Genomic DNA, 13708 nt, shown 5'->3' on the forward strand with positions numbered 1-13708 from the left:
AGGATGATGAGCATCTAAGAACATAGTCTCCTTACCTGTAAAACAACCCAAACCACTAGGGTGAGTAATCAAGTTACTCGTAGGAAGAAGCATATGCATATACCCTAAAGTTTCAATATCATTGCAAGATTAATATAGACGAATACAAGGGAACATTCCACTTAACGTCTATGTTCAAGGTATTCTAAGGGATCACCTTAAGCTAATGCAATGATTTCATCATAACATAATAACAATATCAATGTACTTAACAACATAAATTCGCCAATAACCAAAATCATAAGTCACAATTAAACATTGGTTGTCAATTTGGAAAAGAATGCGAAATCAATTAGTGGAATACTTGGACATCAAATCTCGGATAAAGCCAAAACCTAAACGGTTATTCCGGGCATTACCCCGCTGGGAATACCACCCTAGTGCGCACTATAAATGGGGAGAACTCATACCTCCCGCACTAGAGCCAAAATCTACCCATGTCACTTGTAACAATGTTCCAAGATAATCCAAAATATAGCAACCAAAACTCATACATAATTATTAAGGCATATACACCACCTTCCATGCACAAGTACTTTGAAACTGCACAAACCATGTTTTAGGGCTTCCAAGTCTAGAATGGCATAATAAATGACAAGTACTCATCATGATATAATGTGCAAAATAATATCACCAACTTATCAATTTAAACCATGCCTCAACAATAAGTTTTATATACTAGATTATAACATTATAGTATTAAGCTTCTAAAATAATTACAATTACCAATAGTAATTTACTAGAATGTATGATTAACATCACAATAGTATACTAATTCAAATCAATAAGAGTTCTATACAACATTAATAATCCTACTCAAGATACATACACAATATACATACTTAAATCAATAAATCCTAAGTCAATCGTAAGGATTTCCTATAGTATGCAATACTACAATTCTAAAAGCATGTACACAATATATATTAAACCCCAAAGGATTATAAAACACTTAGAATATAAACATACTACCACCCCTATCTCAATAGAGAATTAAATCTCTATAATCCAAGCTACCAAGCTCAAAATGGAAAACAAGTTTAGGGTTAATGAAGAGGAAAGTGAGGGGAAACTTTTGTCTCCCAAGGTTTTAAGTCTAAAGTGAGTGGAAGGAGGCCAAAATGAAAAAGAAAGCTACCAACTAAGCTTTTCTCCAATGGTGGCTAGGTTAGGGTTCTTGAAGAACAAAAATGAAAAGGATCAAGTGAAAATGGTGAGTGGAAGGTCTAGAAATCCTCCACTCACTATGTTCTTACGCTACCTCTCACACACACACAATGTAAGACTAAATGGTGAGCTTACACTTGTCACAAATCAATGGCTCCTTCCTAGGCTTAATCTTAAGCCGACACTTATCAACCATCTAAGCCAACAAGTGCTCCAATCCTAGGCCAACAAGTGGGTGAATCTCCACCCTCCAAATGTCAATAGATTATGCTCCCAAGTCACTCCACCCCAATGCCAACAAGTGCCTCCATGAGAATATGACACTTGTCATATTTTCCAAAAATTGCAAAATAGTCCTTTTTCAAAATATCTTCCAAATTAAATTGCAAAAAGGTCCCTAAAATGAAAAATAATTATTTTACATAATTACACTAAAATCCCAAAAATCAAGATTAATTACAATAAAGTATGCATCCATCCCCTTTATGAAAAAAGTAAGCAACTAGCATGCTTTTCTACAAAAGTAAAAATACCAATATCTTGGAAATCAAATATCATGGATGCATGCAAAACTGGAATCAAATCTGAGCACAACAAGTGAGTTTATGCAAGGAAAAATGATAAACTGGAAAAAGACGAAATAGGGAAAAGACGAAAAAAGAAAATCACAGAAAAAGGAAAAGGAGAAAAAAGACCGAGTCATTACAGTTAAAGTAGGAAGGTGGATAATCCATGCTAACCGTAGACAGGTTATAGTTAACTGCAATTTATAAAACATCTTTCTTTAAAAACTGAATTGAACGAATGTTATTGCGTTCAATTCATTTGAAATATAAAATTGTTAAATCCCCAGAGTTAAATAGTTAACCATGGTATGAAGGTTGTGGTGAAGTCAAAGCCCTAAAACTTTTCTCTCTCTAATCACTTTATTTTAAATTCAGTTTAATTTTATTTTATATTCATGACAACCAATCAATCAAATCAATTCAACCAGTTACCTGTAAACCAAGGAATAAGTTTGATTAGTTAAAAACAAAGCAAAGAACACTCATCTCCCTGTGGGATCGACACCCTATATATAGTACTATCCTGCAAAGATTCATGCTATTGCGAGTGGTAATAAACTAAACATATCATAATTACTATGCATGCCACAAAAGTATCAGACAACTCGTCAATAGTCTTCAAAGCATCCCATCTAGTAGCAAACATTGCAGAAAGATTGGCACAAGGTCGGTGACTGAGTTAATTTTCCACTACATTCGTTTTCCTTGAGTGGTATTATATAGAGAAATGGTAATCTTTCACAAATTCCAACCACCGGTGATGTCTCATAATTAGCTCCCTCTGCGTGAATAGATACTACAAACTCTTGTGGTCATTAAATAATCTGAAGGACTCTCCCAACAGATAGTTCCTCCAAATGAGTATAGCAAAAACCATGGCTACCAATTCTGGATCATGAGTCGGATAATTAAGCTCATGCAGCTTAAGTTTACAAGACCCCATAAGAAACTGGTCGTTCCTCCTACATCAAAACATATCCCAAACCCTGCAAAGAAGCATCTATGTAGACAAAATACTCTATCCCGCTCTGTGGTGTTTATAGAACAGGTGCAAAAGTCAACTTGTTCTTCAACTTGTCAAATGTAATCTAAAAATGTTCATCCCACACAAACGGTACACCCTTCTTAGTCAGATGAGTGAGTGGTCCCATGTAACAACTCATTCCACCACATAGTATGATATTGTCTATTTTGGGCCTGAGCCCACACGGTTTTGCTATCTTCAAGAACCCCTGAATGAATCTACGATAATATCCTGCCAATCCTAGAAAGCTGTGAATCCCTGTAGGTGAGGTAGGTTGTCCCCATTTTAAAATAGTTGAGACCTTAGCTGGATCCACCGCTATCCCTTTCTTTAACACTACGTAACCTAGAAACTTCACTTCTCGCTGCCAAAACTCACACTTCTCAAGTTTAGCATACAACTGGTGCTCAGGAAGCGTCTGCAACACTGTGCGAAGATGTCTAGCATGATCATCCTCTAACTTAGAATAGACTAAAATATCAACAATGAATATAATGACAAACTGATCAAAATAAGCCCTACAAACCCTATTCATCGGGTCCATAAAGACAGTTGGCACATTAGTCAACCCAAAAGGCATGATTTGAAACCCATAAGATTCATATCTAGTAAGAAATGTTATATTAGGAATATCTTGCTCCCTAACTCGAAGTTGATGATAGCAAAATCGTAAATCAATCTTGGAGAAATAAGTAGCTCCCCTGAACTGATCAAAAAAGATCGTCGATCCTGGTCAAAGGGTACTTGTTACGAATAGTAACCTTGTTCAACTCCCTGTAATCTGTACACAAGCGTAGTGAACCATACTTCTTCTTTATAAACAAAAATGGCACTCCCCAAGGCGAAGTACTCCTGCGAATGAAGCCCTGACTAAGTAATTACTGAATTTGATCCTTCAGCTCTCGCATCTCCATCGATGCTATCTTGTATGGTGCCTTAGAAATAAGTGCAGTGCCTGGGGCTAAGTCTATCACAAAGTCTATCTCTCGACTCGATGGCAACCCTGGAATCTCTTGGAATATGTCTGGGAATTCCTGTACAATTGGTATACTATCCAATGCTATAGTAATCTCCTCATCAGACTCCTCTTCAACAAACAATAAATGTGTGCTAGATCCCCCGTTAGAACGTAGCATAGCAATGACATACATATCCTGACCTAGTATAGCAAACATAATAGACCTATCATGATAATTAACCTAGGCATAGTAGTGAGATAACCAATTTATCCCAAGTATCACATCATAAGAATACATATCCAGGACCAATAGATTGGCTAAAAATCTATATTTACTAATATCTAGTGTCACGGACCCATCACTCTGACGCAAAATAGGAGTATCACCTATAGGTGTAGTTATGCTATGAGGTTAGTCACATAATCACGCAGTCATCCTAGATAATGCAACAAAAGAACTAGACACGAATGAATGTGTAGCACCCATATCAAACAAAACACGACCATATCTACCGTGTACAAGAAACATACCCTCAATAGCCTGAGGTTCCTGAACGTCTTGTGGCATGTGATTATACACCCTGCCATAATTCAACTGCAGCGGTGCCTGTCCCTGTGGTAGTGGCGGCACCGATAAAGCTAGGAATGTCTTCCCCTGAATACGTGGAATCTATGGAATAGGGAAAGGAAATGGTACCCTCTATTCCTGCTACACCTATTGTCCCTACATAGTCTTGGAACACTGCCTGGATGTGTGTCCAAACTCTCCATAATTATAGAAATTACCCCTGAAGATGCCAAATTACTTCTTTTGCTGGTTCCCTTAAGGCTGACCCTGTCCTATCGGTATTACCCCATTCTGCTGTCTCTGTGTAGAAGCCACATCTCTTTGACCATCAGAATTGCCCTTGTGCTTCTTCCAAGACTGTTGTCCTTGAAATCTGCTCCTATCATTGTGACGGCCCAAGTTTTGTAAACCCGGTGCATCAGTGATGACCAAAAGATGACCCGATAACGGATCCGAAATGCGAAAGCGAAAGGTAAAACAACGGTCTATAGAGATACAATGAGTCTCTAAGACACCAATGTGACCCTCAATGAGGTCATGGAACCCAAAGGAAAACAAATGCGGAAGTGTCGTTTCAAAAATGGACAAAAAGGAACCTACGGGCAAAATGGTCATTTTGTAAAAAAGTGGATTCAAGTGCTATCAAGCACACCACTGGGAAGACAATGAAAAACTAATCATGATGGACTCAAGAATTTTATTATTCGGATTCCGGACGAAGGAGAAACGACAAAACAAAGAAAAACGAGCAATAAAGCTAAAAGGGGTAAACTGGAAATTATCCAGAAATATCTGTGTGCAACCGAGCACACCGTTGGATAGACAATGAAAAATTAATCAATTTAAAAAAAAAAAAAAGAAATTCACTTGATTTGGAGTTCGGATGAGGGAGAAAGGTCAAAAACAAAATCGACGTCGCGGCGGCCCGACGAAGGCCGTGACAACTATAGTGCCGTCAACCCACTACTGCTGCAACTAAGAGTAAAAAAGGGCATCTAAACGGACTTTTCTGGAAAAAATCAAAGAAAAAACCCCCCCTAAAATCAAGTTTCCTACCCAAAACGAGGACGGAAACAAAAAAAATACATTGTCAAATGCCAAGAATGCCCCCAAGAAAATATGGTCAAGGGGGTAAAAATTTCTCCGAGCTGCTGCCCAAAGAAAGGAAATAGGGCTTCGGGAGGTTTTTAAATTGCCTAAATTGAAAATGCAATCTTAAAATACACCTACAAGACCCTCGGAAGTTTCAGATCAGTCATCACACTTTTCAAAAAAAAGTCGATGAATAGTACCAAGTACATTTGCACTAAAAATCTGCAAAACCTGGCAGCAAGGATTTTTCGGACAAATATGGATTTTTGAGGGCCAAGATGGAATTTTCTGGAAAAACACAAAAAAAGAAACCCCCCTCAAAATTGAGTTTTCTACGTGACTCACGAGGAAAAATGAAAAAAATGAATTGTTAAATACCTGAAATGCCCCTGGAACAGAATAGGGTAAAACTCCCTAAAAATGCTACTTAGAGTTTTTGTTTCATCAAGGATGGTGTTGTTTGCCAAAGTGAGTATGCAAGTGCATGAAATAAGATAAAATAGATGTACCAACATGGCCCAAAGCCTCTTTACATTCCATTAACAAGTTTTAGTATACAAAGCCTCCATAGTTGATAAAAATACATTTGCAAGCAAAATATGACACCAATTGAATACAAGTGCAAATATAAACTTGCTTGGCCCTTGGCCTAATGTCTTACATGTCAAATGCATTAAAAGGAGTGCACTTATGTACACTTAACATACGCAGAATCAAAGAATACAAGTTTGATACATAAAGCTACCAAACGATCCAAGGCAATGAAATCTTCAAGGCTTGAGTCCTGTACCTGAAATATACCCCAGTAACGTAAGGTGAGTAACATAAAGCTACTCGTAGGAGATGAGCATGCATCGATCTAGCGTTTTACAGTTTTATCACCTTAGGGTGAAACATGTTAAAGGGGCACATGCCACCTAACGTCTATGTCAAGTGAGACTCAGGGATCATCCTATGCTACCTAGATCATTTCTAGCATAGTCACATTATTCACGCAATTCAAACAACATGGAAACATATTATACAAAGCAACTAGATATAGATTCTCAAAGTCTTCGACTTGAAATCCAAAATACGAAAACAACAAGAGTGGGCCATGCCACCTAACGTCTATGTTCAAAATGAATCTATAGGATCATTCCTAAACTACATTTGAACATAAAAATACAATTTATGATATCAATGCAATTTAACCGACAATGAAACTTCCAATACAACGCACAAAGCATGCTTTCACAAAGTTACATCTTAAGCTCAAAATAGGAAATCAAATAAGGAACCACAAGTTACGATATCATCTAGCTATCAACTTGAAATGAAATACGAAATCAAACAAAGTGGATACTCGGACGTCACGCCAGATTAGACCGACAACATAGTTACTTTAGGGTTACTAGCCCATGGGTAACCTCCCTATGTGCGCACTAGACTATATAGAAGGACAATCCCCCGTACTAGAACCAAGTCCTAGCTGTAGCCAACAACGACATCCCCAAGTTTCCAAAATCAACAAATTGTGCAACAACGTATATATATCAACATGTATATACAAGATATCAACCATTTACTAAGCACAACCCAAATTTTGGAAACATATACACTACATGCTCAAAGTCTACAACTACTATGGCATGAAATATGTCAAATACAAAGTGTGCAATTCCTTACACATAGTAACAATATATTCAATAAGGAAAAATATATTCTCATGAATATAAAAGTAACATTATGTTATCCAATACTCAAAAGTAATCAAGTGAACATACACCAAATCCAAATCCATGATTTAAATATAAAAACAACTTCCAAAATGCAATTAAATCCATAGAGTAATAAAATAGAATTTAATTAGCCATAAATAGTTAAATTCTCTAAATTCCAAATTAATCCAAAATAACCTTAATTTAATATATATTGAAGGATATGTCATGGTCATCACATATATCACATCAAATGACAATTTAAGTGATTGAAGCACTTAAAACAAAATTAATCAAGCTAATTAATTAATTTCCGCTAAATTTTTAAACAATTCCAAATGCCCTCAATTTAATCTATGTTAGAGAACATGCCAAGGCCTATTTAAATACCACATTACAACTTGATTTCATACTTGATACAACCATGTGAATTAAACTTTCACTAAAGATAAATATTAAATAAAAGTTGTAATTCTTAATCAAATGAGCCAAATTTAATATATGTTAACCAACATATCCAAGCATAATTTCCTAGTATGTTACAATTCAATTCCAAATCATACATATCCTTGAGCATTCAATTCTTTACAAAGAAATTAATTAAAATTAAATTCCAAGATTTATACAAAACATGCATACAAGTTGTATAAGCATATATAATCATCAATACAACACAAATATAATCCTATGACACCCCCTACCCCAATTTGAGATGAAAATCTCAAAAGCCATCAAAACGAAACGGCTCTGAATCCGACGAAACTCCTAGGTTTTGTCGGGGACAACACGATCTATATGAATCTCCAAGAAGCCCCATGAAAATCCAAACTTGGCCTAAATCCCAAACTCAAAATTTGGTCAGAAATGGTTTCTAATAAGGGGTAATGATAGAACACGACGAGGCGAGCAACAAATGCAAAGGCCGAAGGATTTTCACTTAGGAAAAGTATGTTAAAGGAGGAGAGAGAAAATGGCAGCTCTATGGGCATCCATGGCTGCCTTTGGTCGTGCAAGGAGAGGGGAAAGAAGAAGAAAATCTGATTTTTCTTCTTTAAGGCACCTATTTATAGTAAATCACAAAAAGTGCCCCGAAAGGGTCCCGCCGGGTCCGGAAAAGTGGATTTTGAGCAGACGCGCTCAAACGGAAAAACTCTATCAATGAAAAAGATTCAAAATGAGAAAATATGAACAATGGAAGAAATAGCGTCAAAAACTGAGTCCCGAGCAGAAAGTTATGCCCCGAACAAGTTCGGCGACAATTGGGTCCAAAAACTCTGAAACTGGAGAAAAACGACCAGAACGGAATTCTATGAATTTACAAGCCAACAAAAAGTGAAAATGAATCCCGTACGAGGGTTCAGGATCCAGACGAGACCTTTTGCAATAACTTTCGTTAATTGCACAATTTCCCCTACAAAAAGGGTTAACTGCGAAACTGCCCCAGAATGAAAATATCTTCCAAAAGATATTTTCTTAGATGCCCCTGAAATAAAATATCTTCAAAAGATATTTATGAAAAACACCCCAAGAAATGAATTTAATTCCAAAGATTTATGCATCCATGCCCCTATGGGCACCGGGAGCAACCAGAGTACTTTCTTGCAAAAGTAAAGATACGTATTTCGTGGAAACTACTCACGATAAGGATACGTGAAGTCAAAAACCAACTCCGAGCACAAGAAGTGAGGTTGTGCCAAAAACTGACAAACGGAGATAAGACGAAATAGGGAAAATGTCAGAATCGGGAAAAGACGAAATAGCGCATAGTGTCCAAAAACGAAAAATACGAAAATGACTCGGTCCTCAAAGGAAGTTGCTAATTCACATGAAAGAGTTTCAGAAACCAATTCTGAGCACTCGAGATGACACTAAGCGGCGAAAAACCATCCACAGAAAAGAAAAGACAACGGAAAAAAATTTATCCACAAAATTCGAGGAAAAAGGGAAAAGGAAGAAAATAACCAGGTCATTACAACCTTCCCACCTTAAAGGGATTTCGTCCCCAAAATCTAGCCCCAACAAAACAAAAGGCAAAACTAGGATAACTACGGAGTACATCTCCGAGTACCCCAAACAACATGCAACGAAAACAACCCCAAGGCTGAATGACAACGCTCAAGCCAATGATATTTGCACCCACGTGCTTACGACTGGACAACCTCTCAACAGAAAAATGATCGCACGGCCACACGACAAGTCAAAGGTCACTCACAGAACCCAACACCAGACAAAGGAACGGAAGGCAACAACCGTAAGCATTTCTCCTGATGAACCATCATACCGATCCAAAAACAACCCAAAAAGGACAACGTGGCAGTACGAATAGCGACCAGAACCTGCCCACACTTACTCATCAGTAAGGTAGCATGACAGTATAAGGCACTAATTCATAACCTGCCCCCCATTAGGTCTACCCATGAAACCTCTCGATACAAATGACATCAATGTCGTGAATCATCATTACCAAAAGCACTACGGGAACCAGGCATCTTGTAAGAGTTGGGGTACCTAATCCCAAAACTCTGACAACAATGTCATAGGCACCACTAAGCTTAAGGTCCTAAGTTCTCAATACAACAAAACCAACAACTCCAACGCCTCAAAATACTCCTATTAACATCCTCAATCAAGAGTCCAAAGTCTAACAAGCAAAACATCATCTCCGAAATCCCAGATATCATCCTGAAACAGATCAACTACGAAACCACACTAAAATCAAAATCCCTACTACGGATGACCAAATCCTCGAAATACAAGTCCACTAAGTGGTACACACATCAAGTCTTGACAACCAAGGTCACAAAACGAATCTCTCAAAACCGTGCTTGGCATCGCCAAGCTAAATCAAAATCCTTTAATTTCAATTCACAATTAATCACTGGAACTACAATTCCTCAAAACTATGCCTAACCATAACTAGGACGAGAAAACTCCATAAACAAGCCAAATCCAACGGCGATCTTTCAAAACTTCTCCTAAGGGTCAACCACATCTAGGTCTCCAAAAAAACAAAACAAGTCTCCAAAGGACATTCTCAAAAGAGTAGCGAGTTCACCTCATGAATTAAATAAATCCTAAATGATATGGAAGCAAGTCCCCATAAAATGATCTCACACCAATCAACTCACTCTGAGCACCACAACTCCTTCAACAACCATGGCAAAACTCCCCAAGGAAAGACACGAAGGAAAGGAAACCACCAGTCCTAAGAAGGATAACACCACGACTCCACCTCTGAAATGAATGACAATAAGGTCAAAGACTTCACCCCCTGCATGAAAGTAAGTCGACCAAAATCCATCAAATCCTCGCTAAAGACTCAAAATGACAACGATGATCCTCACGGACCAACCAACCCCAAAACTGCGCACAAGGCAACGAAGAGAAGAGACTCACTCCTTGTGAAGTCCCAACCACAAACCAAGAAAGAAGAGGAATCCCATTCTCCCACTTCCCACCTTAAAGAAATGGACAGCTCAAGACCAAACAAATATAACAACTCCTCTACAAGGAATCTCACAACAAAATCGGACACACTACGTACGACTGAGGGAAACAGAAAGAAGAATCAAACACGAAAGTCATGCATATGATAAGGAATACAACTACTAAATAAATAAATCTACTCACATAGATAAAACCAAAGGTACATGTGGCACGTCTCCACATAAGCACAAAAGTCATCTCACAAAAATGCAGTAACAACATGGCATCTCTAAGTATATAAAGAAGGCATGCTAAAGCCACATAACAAGAAAGCAAATGTGAATAGACCTCGACCTACTCATGCATCGCAATAACATAAATCATACAACTAACATGGTAGTAAATGAAACTGTAGAAAACAAAAGTGATGCAACAATGAACCCTTTGGACATCGTGTCCTAGAGTGTCTAGAGGATCTAGGTAGAAGGAATGATCGGCCCTAGCCAAAACTGTCTCCAAAAACCAACGCAACAACAACCTTTCTCAAAACAAACGTGAGCCCTTACCACAATGGTAAGACTCCAACAATCCATCTCTAAATCTAAAGGTGACACCACAAGTGACACTAACAATGCAATGCTCTCTCTACCCAAAACATCAATCAATCGACTTGATCCCAAAAGCGTTATCACGTAAGGAGAACTTAAATGAAATGGCTACTCTAGCCATACAATCAGACAACTAAATTGATCACTACGACTGATCCCCAAAATAACCATCATCATTACCAATCAAAAGGACTACACCTGTCGGAACAAAACCCAATGCTGATTCCATCCGAACTGCACTCGTAGCTTGCCAGTACGGTAGCATAACAGTGTCATACACCTGCCCACAACGTACCCGCCCACAAAAATTGCAATCTCAGAAGAACCTTCCAAAACAACAAAGGATCCCAAAAGGTCTAAAACCTAACCATGGCCTGAAATCAACAAATCCACTAGAGCCTAAACAAAAGTTGTCTCTCCACCTACCTCAAAACCGACTCTAGGTCAACAACAACCTAAACTACAATACAACCGTGACTACAATCATCATCAACCTCAACTCGTGCCTCAATGACCAATCCCGTGTCATACCAAATATGCAACACAGTTATGTATATGCGAATCTAATCTAGCATACATCACATTTCATGCTCTTTATATTGGAATCGAAACAAGTTAACCAAATAGTATACCACGTATAGCACATAAGCACCTAAACATGTTATCAAACCAAAATATGTTACCATGAAGCATATAAGCACGTAAAACAAAGCAACAGAATTGTGATACGCACCCAAAACCCGTCATCCCAAGGTATTCAAACCTAGGAGCTCTGATACCACTTGTGACGGCCCAAGTTTTGTAAACCCGGTGCGTCAGTGATAACCAAAAGATGACCCGATAACGGATCCGAAATGCGAAAGCGAAAGGTGAAACAACGGTCTCTAGAGATACAATGCGTCTCTAAGACACCAATGTGACCCTTAATGAGGTCATGGAACCCAAGGAAAACAAATGCGGAAGTGTCGTTTTAAAAACGGACAAAAAGGAACCTAAGGGCAAAATGGTCATTTTGTAAAAAAAGTGGATTCAAGTGCTATCGAGCACACCACTGGGAAGACAATGAAAAACTAATCATGATGGACTCAAGAATTTTATTATTCGGATTCCGGACGAAAAAGAAACGACAAAACAAAGAAAAACGAGCAATAAAGCTAAAAGGGGTAAATCGGTAATTATCTAGAAATATCAGGGTGCAACCGAGCACACCATTGGATAGACAATGAAAAATTAATCAATTTAAAAAAAAAATTCACTTGATTTAGAGTCTGGATGTGGGAGAAAGGTCAAAAACAAAATCGACGTCGCGGCGGCCCGACGAAGGCCGTGACAGTTGCAGTGCCGTCAACCCACTACTGCTGCAACTGAGAGTAAAAACGAGCATCTAAACGGACTTTTCTAGAAAAAATCAAAGAAGAAACCCCCCCTAAAATCAAGTTTCCTACCCCGCCCTTAAACGGAAACAAAAAAAAAAATGTATTGTAAAATGCCCAGAATGCCCCCAAGAAAATCTGGTCAAGGGGGTAAAAATTTCTCCGAGCTGCTGCCCAAAGAAAGGAAATAGGGCTTCGAGAGGTTTTTAAATTGCCTAAATTGAAAATGAAATCTTAAAATACACCCACAAGACCCCCCGGAAGTTTCGTATCGGTCGTCACACTTTTCAAAAAAAAGTCGATGAATAGTACAAAGTACATTTGCACTAAAAATCTGCAAAACCTGGCAGCAAGGATTTTTCAGACAAATATGGATATTTGAGGGCCAAGATGGAATTTTCTGGAAAAACACAAAAAAGAAACCCCCCTCAAAATTGAGTTTTCTACATGAATCACGAAGAAATATGAAAAAAAAATGCATTGGCAAATATCCAAAATGCCCCTGGAACAGAATAGGGTAAAACTCCCTAAAAATGCTACTTAGAGTTTTTGTTTCATCAAGGATGGTGTTATTTGCCAAAGTGAGTATGCAAGTGCAAGCAATAAGATAAAATAGATGTACCAACATGGCCTAAAGCCTCTTTACATTCCATTAACAAGTTTTAGCATACAAAGCCTCCATAGTTGATAAAAATACATTTTCAAGCAAAATATGGCATCAATTGAATACAAGTGCAAATATAAACTTGCTTGGCCTTGGGCCTCATGTCTTACATGTCTAATGCATTAAAAGGAGTGTACTTATGTACACTTAACATACGTAGAATCAAAGAATACAAGTTTAATACATAAAGCTACCAAACGATCCAAGGCAATGAAATCTTCAAGGCTTGAGTCCTGTACCTGAAATATACCCCAGTAACGTAGGGGTGAGTAACATAAAGCTACTCGTAGGAGATGAGCATGCATCGACCTAGCGTTTTACAGTTTTATCACCTTAGGGTGAAACATGTTAAAGGGGCTCATGCCACCTAACGTCAATGTCAAGTGAGACTCAGGGATCATCCTATGCTACCTAGATCATTTCTAGCATAGTCACATTGTTCACGCAATTCAAACAACATGGAAACATGTTATACAAAGCAACTAGATATAGATTCTCAAAGTCTTCGACTTGAAATCCAAAA

The 13708-nt window shown here is 38.0% G+C and overlaps 1 long non-coding RNA gene across 1 annotated transcript in view; it reads right to left on the reverse strand.

The window, feature by feature from the left end:
* Nucleotides 1-13163: 13163 nt before the first annotated feature.
* The window catches only part of LOC132311265 (uncharacterized), a 41170-nt gene continuing 40625 nt past the window's right edge, over nucleotides 13164-13708 (reverse strand). The window contains exon 3 of the long non-coding RNA XR_009482914.1: nucleotides 13164-13424. This is a non-coding gene — a long non-coding RNA (uncharacterized LOC132311265). The remainder of the gene's footprint in view (nucleotides 13425-13708) is intronic.

Source organism: Cornus florida, unplaced genomic scaffold (assembly GCF_030987335.1).
Source record: "Cornus florida cultivar Cherokee Brave unplaced genomic scaffold, ASM3098733v1 CherokeeBrave_3.0.0_Hap2_Chr06, whole genome shotgun sequence".
NCBI classification, from domain to species: domain Eukaryota; kingdom Viridiplantae; phylum Streptophyta; class Magnoliopsida; order Cornales; family Cornaceae; genus Cornus; species Cornus florida.